The sequence below is a fragment of the Populus alba genome, chromosome 1 (assembly GCF_005239225.2).
Source record: "Populus alba chromosome 1, ASM523922v2, whole genome shotgun sequence".
NCBI classification, from domain to species: Eukaryota; Viridiplantae; Streptophyta; class Magnoliopsida; order Malpighiales; family Salicaceae; genus Populus; species Populus alba.
This window is the reverse complement of record NC_133284.1, coordinates 17018744-17029721: the sequence shown is the minus strand read 5'-3', so window position 1 is coordinate 17029721 and position 10978 is coordinate 17018744. Positions and strand designations below refer to the sequence as shown.

General features: G+C 31.6%; 1 pseudogene; it reads right to left on the bottom strand.

The window, feature by feature from the left end:
* Positions 1–1643: 1643 nt before the first annotated feature.
* Positions 1644–6977, bottom strand: LOC118062644 (rust resistance kinase Lr10-like; annotated as a pseudogene).
* Between the last annotated feature and the right edge of the window lie 4001 nt (positions 6978–10978).

Sequence of the window (10978 nt, the reverse complement as noted above, 5' to 3'; positions counted from 1 at the left end):
CGTGCACACCATGCACAGGCGGCAATGGGATGGGGCAAGGTCAACCTCGCTCCCCCTGCCCCTATAAATACCACCCAAACCAGGGGAAAAAAAAGGGAGAGGAAAAATAGGAAAAACAACAGAAAACAGGAGGGAAACCGAGAGAGAGAGAGAGAAATCGATAGTGTTGAGAGAGAAACGACCGAAATTGAGAAACACAAAAACAGGGGATATTGACTGGGAAACTGAGAGAGAGAGACGGGGAGAAGGAAGAAAAGGAATAGAAGGGATAAACCGGCAGGGAAGAAAACACTGATTGGTGTCTCTGCACAGTGGAGAAGAAGCGTCGCTGCTGTCACTAGGTTTCACCGTCATCGCCACCGCAGTGCCACCAAGAACAGTCACCAGCACCACCGTCAGCTCAGCCATTCAAGATCATCGCCTCAGGTAAATTCCCTTCCCCTCCTCACGCCGGTCATTAATCATCTTCTTGCCTACAGAACGTGCATTGTGCACGTTCTGCATGCAAGAAGAAAATAATTAGCCGGTTAATGTGCATGCGCACAGTAACCGACTAATTAATTAACTTGTTACTGTGCTTATGCACAATAACCAGTCATGGTTTTTTTTCCTTCTACGGCAGGCTGGAACATCAGCCCAGCCCACGAGGCTGGGCTGAGTCCAGCCCTGTTTTATGCGGACTGGAACATCAGCCCAGCCCACACGGCTGGGTTGAGTCCAACCCTGTTAACTAAAGGCTGGAACATCAGCCCAGCCCACGCGGCTGGGCTGAGTCTAGCCTTGTGGCTGAACCAATATAGGACCAGCCCAGTCCATTTTATTTTATTTATTATTATTTTTCTTTTTTTTTGTTCTTGTGTGTTTTTTTTTTTTTTTTATTATTATTATTATTATTATTATTATTATTATTATTAAAATTGTGATTTTTCCATGGATTTTTCTACGTCATTTAGACTAAGATTGGTCTATATTTTTATATCATAAAAAATACAAATCCGGTATTAAAAATACCCTGTTTTCAAAAAAAGAACTTTTGTCTTTAGGCATACGGCCAAGTCTCTCAAAGCTAAAAAAAAAACTCATATTTATTTTTTATACAACAAAGAAAACATCAAAAAAATATATTTATTTTAGCATGCATTTTGGCTTTAATAACCAGTTTATTAAAGTCATGAGAACTTGGCCAATATTTCAAAAAAATATTTTGTTTTGTTTTAATGTCTGGGATTACAAATTTATACGTAAAACGTATTCCTGATATTAAAAAGGTAGTCCTTTATAGATATTAGACCAGTTAGATTTTTACTCCAAAAGATAAGAACTTCCTTATTGAGGAAGGCTTCTCTTGAACCCTAGACGAACCAACATGATAGGACCTTAGAATTTTTTAGACAATAAAACAATGAAGCTTACCTTAGGCAGGGCGTATTTGGGGAGCTAATACCTTCCCTTTACGCAACCAATCTCCGTACCCAATCTCTAAGACCAGTTAGGGTTCCTAGTGACCAAAATAATAGGTGGCGACTCCCACTCCATTTCTCACCGCTAGGAGACAAAGAATTCCTTGTCTCACCATATTTTTCACAATAGATAGACTTACCACACTCGATGATGGGGGGGCGATCACCGCCACGCTGCACGCATGCAACAAGAAACACGACTATCATCAAAATTCAGATATTTAAGGCATACAAAATTAACATATTACTTAAATAAACAAACATATAAGAGTATTTCTATCAACGACCAAATTGATATGAAGAATCAACACTACAAACATTCGACGGATCTCTTAAACTTGTTGGATTAGCCATATTGATCCTATCATCATTTGATGTCTGTTATGGAACAAGAAAAGGCTTAGGAGGCATTTGTAGAGATTCAATATCTGCTTCAAGCATCTGTACAACTCTATGCATCGATGGACGATCAATAGGCTTCAATTGTATGCACCATAATGCCACTATAGTCATCTTTTTTATTGTGTTCTTTTCCTGCTCTGTCACTTGATCTTCAAGTATATCCTTTCCTTCATTAACTTGGTCATAAATCCATGAAGGGAAGTACATCTGACTTGAATGATCTGCCAATGCATTCAGATTTTTTCTTCTACCAACCATTTCCATCAACAACATCCCAAAACTATAGACATCAGCTTTGTAAGAGACACAATGCTATTATTAGTTGGATACAATTTTGCAAGTCCGAAATCTGAGACTTTTGGAGTGAAATTTTCATCGAGAAGAATGTTGTGAGGCTTGATGTCAAAATGCAAAATCTGCATGTCACAACCTTGATGTAGATATTCAATGCCATGAGCCACCCCAAGAGAAATTTCATATATTTTCTGGTTGCTCAGCGGTATGGTACCTTGCCTAGAAAAAATATACCTTTCAAGAGATCCATTAGGCATGAACTCATATATAAGGGCACGCTTTGAGCCCTCAACAGTAAAGCCTATAAGCTGCACCACATTGCAATGGTGAATTCTTCCAATGGTTGCAACTTCATTGATAAATTCTTGCCCATTACCTTTTTCTTTGCGTTAAATTTTTACAGCTGCAAAACGGCCACTACGAAGCTTTCCTTTGTACACCGAGCCATAACCTCCTTCACCTAACTTGTCATTGAATCCGTGAGTTATCTTCTTAATCTCCGAGTAAGAGTACCTTATAAGCATGAGATTATGATCATGACTTTGCAAGAATTCTTCAATCTTACAATACAATGATAAATGCCTTCTTCGCTATTTATAGACCAATAAGGTTATGAGACATGGAAGCCCACAAATGAATAATAGTGTATGATATATCCCTGCATATAGACATTAATAAGAACATTAATCAATTATGGAAACATATTATTTGTTATTAGATTGCCATGTAAATATTTTTTCTAAATGAAATTATGATTCTTAATTCAAACATGTATCCACAAAAGCATCAATTGTTTTTTTAAAATTTGAAATTCTTATCACCAAATAAAATTTAATTGAGATTTCATTGATTTAAGGGAAAAATCAAAACATAAAAACATATATATGTCAAGTTTTTCTTGCCAATATATGTTGTTTTCAAATTTTGTAATTTTATTCATTAACTTATAAAATATCTCTCTTTATTTCTTAGAACATTAATTAAAATGAGTCCTCAAAATTTAATTCATTTTTTTAATTCCATCATAATCCTCTAATTTTAAACTCAGAGCTCTAATAAACAATGAAATAATTGTATATTTCACACCTCCATTCTTGATATTTTTAATATTATTTTTTTTTATTCGTTCAGTCCCTTTACTCTAGATATTTTTTAATATGATCCCTCTTGTGTGATTTGATCAATGCTTCCATTAAATGTCAACGCATGCCAAGAATATAGAATTTTACACCTATAATTTTTTTAAAAAAAGAATAATTAAACATTTTTATAAAATCAACAATTGAGAAATATTAGAAAAAATTTTCAAATTTTGAAAATTGAGATAAATTTAAATAAAAAAATTAGATTGAAAAATGAAATTGACAAACCATTAGAAAAAAAAAAACACCATAGAGTATTGTAAATATTATTTTTTCATAACAGAGAAAAAAGAGAAAAAATAAAATATGTTAAGTCATTCTTTTCTATTTAAATTTTTTATTTTTTAATATTTAAATTTTTTTTAAAAATACTCCATTTCTTTTTTTTTACTAGATGCTTTGCAATTTATTTTTTCTATTTTTAATTGATAATTTTTTAGATATGCAAAAGATAATGGATGAAACCATTGAAGTGCCAATACTTAGAGATAATATCGCATTTAATGGTTTTGAATCTTAATATACATTCATTGTCCATTTTAAAATTTCAATGAAGGGTTACAATTTATTTTTTTTCCATTTTAATCTAGTATTTAATTTGTCTCTAAGAGTTTTAGAGATTTTAAGTTTGATTTTTTTCCCTAATGTTTCCCATTTGTTATTTTTTATAATTTGTATTATCTTTCTTTTATTTTTGGTAACTTGGCATTTCTAAATTTTTGACACTTCTCCATATTTAATTGAAAAATTGGCATCGGTTGCAAGAAAATAAGTAATTAGAATTGAATTGAGGAATTTAAATTTGAAAGACTTATTTTTAACAATTTAAATGATGAAAATGAGCAAAAGGTAATGCATGGATGAAACTATTAAATATGTATCTCTAAAATTGATATTATCTTTAAAGATTTTTCATCTTAATGATTTTGCATCTTAATATATACATACATTTAATGGTTCACAGTTATTCCAAGAAAGCAAAAGAGAGCACTTACGATGAACACAAGTAGCACAAGAAGAGTAATGAGCAAAATTATGAAAATGCTTAGTGCATCTGAAGAGATGGTCTTCGGTATATAAGAAGAATTAGGTCCTGCCAAATAAATACATGAAGGGAATGAAAACAAATAAAAACTAAGAAACACAAGCAATATTACATAAAGGCAATGCTTTTGACAGTCACTTTGAATAGTTGCCTTGGACACATAAAATCCAAGAAAGTTTCAACAAAATCCTAATTTGAAGAGAGAAACTAAAATTGTAATAATTATAACCAAGAATACATAAGGACTAAAATAAGATTATATGGATAAACTTACTAATAATCTTTTGTTAAATTCAAAAAAAACTTCTATCTCGATGCTCTCATGCGCTAAACAATGCATGTATAATCATATGAAAATGTAAATAGTTTATACATCATATTTTAGCAATTGTAAGATTCTTAATTAAATTATAATAACCTCTTATAAGGAAAATAAAATATTAAAAAAAAAATTCTATTTATACCCAATATATATGCATTAAATTTTTTTTAAAACCATCCCTTCAAGAAAAATTATTAAGGAATTTTGAATTGTAATAATTTTAAACTTTTGTATGGTTTTTGTAATAATTTTATGATACTTCTAATTAAACTAATATATAATTAAGTATAATTATCTAAACTAACACCAAATATTTAGATTAACTCTTTGAACCGAATAAAAGAAAACTTTCACATCCATTTTTGTAAGAGAAAGATTGTAATTTAGCCTAAATAAGACATGCATGAGCTAATTAATCCTCACCATTTTTATAAAAGTTGAATCTCAATCGCAGTTGCCCTATAATAACGGAAAAAGAGCAAAGTAAATATGTGAAATATATATATAAAAAATATAAATGAAAGGCTAGCATGAACGAAAAGGGCATTATTTAAATCCTTTAGGATATATATATATATATATGTGTTTCGTTTTCATATATCACAATTCACAAATAAATTTATTAGTACTACTCTTCTTAGAAAGAGTTATAATAAGATAAAATAATTAACTCACCCGAGCTTCGATAATATATCCAGTCGTAAGCTATATTCATCAAAAAAAGAAAGAAGAAAAGGTATTGTCACTTGTCAGTGTCTAAGATTTTGGTATACAAAAAAAATAAAGAAAATGCCTTTGAGATAAATGTATCAAATCTAATCGTATATTCTTTTTGCAAAATTGAACCATAATCAATAAAGACTCCTCACCATCTAAATACGTGTTTATCGGCCATACATCGACATCTACATTTCAAGGAAAAGATAACATTGCGTCAATATTCAGAATCTTATAATTCATAAATTTAACTGAAGGAAAAAGCAGACAAGTGTGTTTTGGTATTCAAATAACCTGATAGCTAGAAATAAACTTGAAGAGTTTAAAGCAAAATTAAGAAGAAATGTACTAAAAAATTATCGAATTGAATTCATTATTAACAGAGTGGATAATTATCATTCTGAGAGCTAATCATTTCAACAAATTCATATATTTTTAATGGCAAAACTTCTTAAATTTACTTTAAACTTAGCTAGAAATAGGCATTTATAGTGGATATCCTGACTTCATACTCGACCTTTCACAATCTTTCATGCATTTTTCAAGATTTTAGGTAGAAAAGTTAGAGAGTTTACGTAATAGCAAAGTTTCTAAAGATCTGTCCATTATTTAGGTTTTATGTTCAAGAATTTAGATAAATAGAAAAGTTCTTACAAAGGTATCTCAGTATACGATTAGTCAGAAAAACCTGCAAGGAAAACAAAACAAATAATAAAGAGACCAAGTAACATCGATATTACTTTTTATTGGGGAATATAAAATAATTATGCATTTTGATTTAAAAAGGTTGAGGAATTGTATATAATATTTTAAATTATCATTACAAGGTGAAAGTCAGTTTTCTATATATATAGGGTGTAAAATTAAAATTATGATAGAGAAAATATTTGTTTTTAAAAAAATTAATAAGGCTGTAAAAAAAAAGATAGAAGATTTTAAAATATGAGAGAGAAAGAGAGAGATAAATTTTATATATAACTGTGGATGTGGAGGTGGTGTTTAAAAATCAAGCCAAGTACTTGGTCATTGCCCATTGGATAATATATGTTAATGTTCCGTGTATTGGTAATAATAATAAAATTAATTATTATTATTATTATTATTTCAAACAAAACAAATAAATTATAAAATAAAATAAAATAAATATGACAATCATGTTTATATTCGCATATTGATATAAAATATAACTGTGATCTGAAAGAGAGGTACTTACCTATTGCAATTTGGATTGGAGAACCGCTTAATCCTACATCTATATATATATATAAAAAGAAAGAGTTAAATTAATGAAATTAATTAAAATCCTTTTAAGAGAATAATTATGCAACTGATATGAATGAAAGAGCTAATAAGAGCTTAAGACAAACGGTAACGCATTATTTTCCTCTTTTTATCAGCGAACTGTGTGGGTGAGAGAGAGAGAGAGAGAGAGTACTACCGCGGATAATACGTCCGCAATACATCAAATACATGCTTATGTTGGCTGTATCAAGTTTGCAGGGGTTCTCTTTCAGAAAATCACAACAGGCCCCAGACCATGAAAGATCAAACCCATATAGAATACTATCGCGGACCTCTATATAGGACATATTGGTCCTATTTTTTCGGCTGAAAAGTGTAATACATCAAATTTTACACGGCACGAGTCCGGTATGGCCCCAAGGAAGAATCAATTAAGACATAGCTGGAATAACCTCCATATTGTGGAATTAAAAAGAAGTACTACCATTTTTGCATGAAGAAGCATTCACAGTATAGTGCAGAGGACTCTGTATTGGATTTGGGCAACTCATAAGAACAAAAGTTGATGTATTCTCTGAAAGATAATATGGAAGATAAAAGTTGTCAGAGAAATCTAAGATTAAAGAATGACGAGGGATAGAGAAGCAATCATCCTTCTGAATATCAGCATCCCACAACTCGAATCGTGAAGTTGCTGTAATCGATTGCCTGAACGTAATATTTTACCCCCTTCCAGTATAAAGCTGGGCGGTTGTTTTCACAAGTTCGTTCATATTTTTTGTTGCCGCAGCTATTGGGATCAGTGCTTAGTCGAAAAGGGAAGCTAATATTATGGATGTTGCCACAAGAAGATGGAGCGCAGTAAACACTGTTCTTTTCTAGCACTGCAACTCTGGTGACCGGCTAGGATGACTAGAAGAAGAAGGGCTGGGTATGCACCGAAAAGGTGCTTTGATATTCCACCCAGCATCGAGAGAAAACTTTGCAGGGTAATAAAATAATGGTTTTGTTTTGTTACTCTGCCTGCACATATATATATATATATATATATATATATATATATATATATATATATATATTATGTGGTCTTGAGAACAATACTCTTTTATAAACTGGGTCCATCCTGATTCAATACAAAAGGGGATCTATCATGGATCAAGTCGACGAATTATAATTGCATGGTTACTTCTCAAGTATTAGGAAATTACATAGGAGTTCGCACCAACGAAAGTGAAAGCAATTACAAAATACCAACAATGACTTTTTAATTTTTTAATTTGGTGATCATTTTGTTTATAATATTTAATTTAAAATTTTAATTTTATTTAAATTTTTTAAAAAATCATTAAATAACATGTTAATCTCAGTAAATTTTATTTATAAAAAACAGTAATTAACCATATGATTAATTAAACATGATATTTATATAAACAGGGTCCATCCTCATTCAATACGAAAGTGACCGATCATGGGTCAAGTCTACGAATTAATTATGGCATGGTTACTACTGAAGCATTAGGAAAATACAAGAGGAGTTCCCACCAAAAGAAAAGGGGACGCAACTTTGAATTTTATAAAAATGCTCAGAAGGGTACCCACCAATGAAAGTGAAGGCAACTTTTTACGACTTTGCAGCAATTACAAAATCAAGGTAGTGGTCGTCTTGGACCGTTCAGTTCAATTAATATATGAACAGACTTTGACTTATATAAAATTATAAATTAAACACAATGAAGAGCATAGTACTTCAATATTAGCAAAGACATGGGTCAGTTTAATTTTGCTTGTTATTTTATTTTAACCTTTTTTTTCCTTTTAATTTCACACCAAATTAAATTGAATTAGGTTCAAATTATCATAAAAAAAACAAAACTTAAAGAAAGAGGACTCAAAGTAAAAACTAGAAAAATAATTATTTGCTCACACAAAATTTTATGACAATTTTTATTTTAATCCAAAATAGGGTATTGTAGTGATGACAAATATATATATTTTTGGGTTTTTTAGACATATTTTTTGTTAGATTTTTCCCTCTTTATACTTGGCATATTTAACACTTTAAATTTGACCTATTTAATTTTATAAACATTTCTTTGTGTTTTTTATCTTCATTATTTTGTAATTTTTTTTATATTTTTTTCCCTTACACAAGAAGGAGACTGAGCCAAAGGAACCCAGCCCAGGAATATCCAAGAAGCAAAGGAAACTAAAAAGTAGCAGTGTCGGCTTCCCCTTTCTTCAGCACCAGCCTCAAACCAGAGAACCTAACCCAGAAAGATTAGCTAAAAAAAGAGAACAACATGGAATTACATTGCAGGACTTTGGTTTCTAAGATCACTTTTCTTCAGAGTTCAACGGCTATGACAATAAGCCATGAAAGACAAACATGTTCTTTGAAAAATTTGGCAAACAAACTTAAATCATCTGTGATAATATTTACAGACTCTGATGACAGATTGGTGAAACTTCATTCTTTTAATTTGTTTGTTTGGGCTAGTTCTATCAAGCACTAGGATAACTTACTGGTGAAAAATAAAAAAAATAGTAACTTACTGGTTCTTGGCATCCTCTGTCTGTATACGCCATCTCTGCCCTAAATTTCTTCATTCAAACACATCATGTTTTATCTAAATTTCTAATTTCATATTGATCCAAATTTTAGGGTATTTTTTTTTAACCTATTCCTAAGAAATGATAAAACTGGAATATATCTTATGTTATTAGGGCCTAATCAAAAAACAAACGAGAAGAGATTATAATCCTTGAGTTGATGACGATCATAAGTAGTAAATGGTTTTCTCTTTCATATATTATTATCTGGGATTTAAATAAATCTAAAATAAATGTTGCAATGATGTATTATTGCGATAGTAAATATGATTAGAAAAAAAAAACAAAAAACTACTATGAAGATATATCTTGTCTTATCGGTTGGGTTTTACAATTTACAACTTTTCTAATTTATTGAATGATATTGTTTTCTTGCCAAATTCATTTTGGCGGATAAGAGATTGATGAAGTGGATGATTGGGAATCTACGAGAAAGAAAAACAAGTGCTAGTGGATGATGAGATTAAGAGACTTGTCGGAATGACTTTCCAAGTCTATGAAAAAAAGAAGAAGCAAAGTAGTTAAACAACAAGTTAGTGGACCACCCCGTTCCACAAGCTTGAGAAAACAACAACAAATAATAGATTAATAAAAATAATTGTAGGACCCATGAAAAGATAATTGACAACAAGTTGCTTGAAATGTCAAAAGATAAATTATGGTTGGGTTTTACATTTTTCAAAGATAAAAGATGATGAGATTAAGAGACTTGTCGAAAAATCAATTGTTTGAACAAATGACTTCCCAAGTCTATGCAAAAAAAGAAGAAGCAAGTAGCTTAAACAACAAGTCAAAGAACACCCCATTCCACAAGCTTGAAGAAAAACAACAACAAATAATAGACTAATGAAAAATAATTGTAGGGCCATGAAAAGATGATTGACAACAAGTTGCTTGAAATGTCAAAGATAAATTATGATTGTTTGCTTACAGAAATTATACTTTTGTAGATTCTGTTTTCTTATGCCTTCCATTCTAATCTGCTTCACTTTCTTCTTTCTCAAATCAGTTCTTTGGGCTTCGCCGTCTTCTCCTCTGCTTCAGGTAGCTTGCGGTAAGGAGGAAGTAAATGTTGGGCTGCGATTGGTGGAGATGGAGGTCGTGGTGGCCGAGTGAGAGAGATTCTGGTGAAGGGCTATGGTTGTGGGTGTTGTTAGAGGCTAGTTTGTGGGCACTGTTGAAGGCAAGTTGAAGAAGGAAGATCTTGTCAGCCACTAGTCTCTGGTGAGGACGACGCATGCAAATAAATAAAAAAAAAATGCGGCTGACGGTCAGAGGATGGTGTTGAGAGGAAAATGGAGGCTTGTACGAGGAAGGGCTACACCCCTCTTTGATTTCAGCCAAAATAGAGGCGCTGCTCAAGAGAGGGATGAAGGAGATCAGGGGGTGGTTGCCTTGGTCTTCTGGTTTTTTTCAAAAAAGGGAGGGGGAAGATGGCCGAGTAAAAATGTTGTTTGGGCCTCAAAATTAGTCCCTGCTCAACTTTCTTTGTTTTTTTTTTTTTGTAAAATTTGTTTTTTCTTGTATTTTTTTAAAAGCAAGCAGATAATCAACGTTGACTCATATTGTTATCTTCAATTTTGGACCTCGACGTGCTGGAGATGGTGAACATCTCTTTTGAACTGAGTGTAGAAGTTTAGCTCATTTTGCTAGAAGATTGACAAAAGCAGAGAAAAAATATATTTTTTCCCACAAACCTTGTTTGATGTTGTTTTCTGCTTTTTTATGCTTCTGCTTTGCTTTG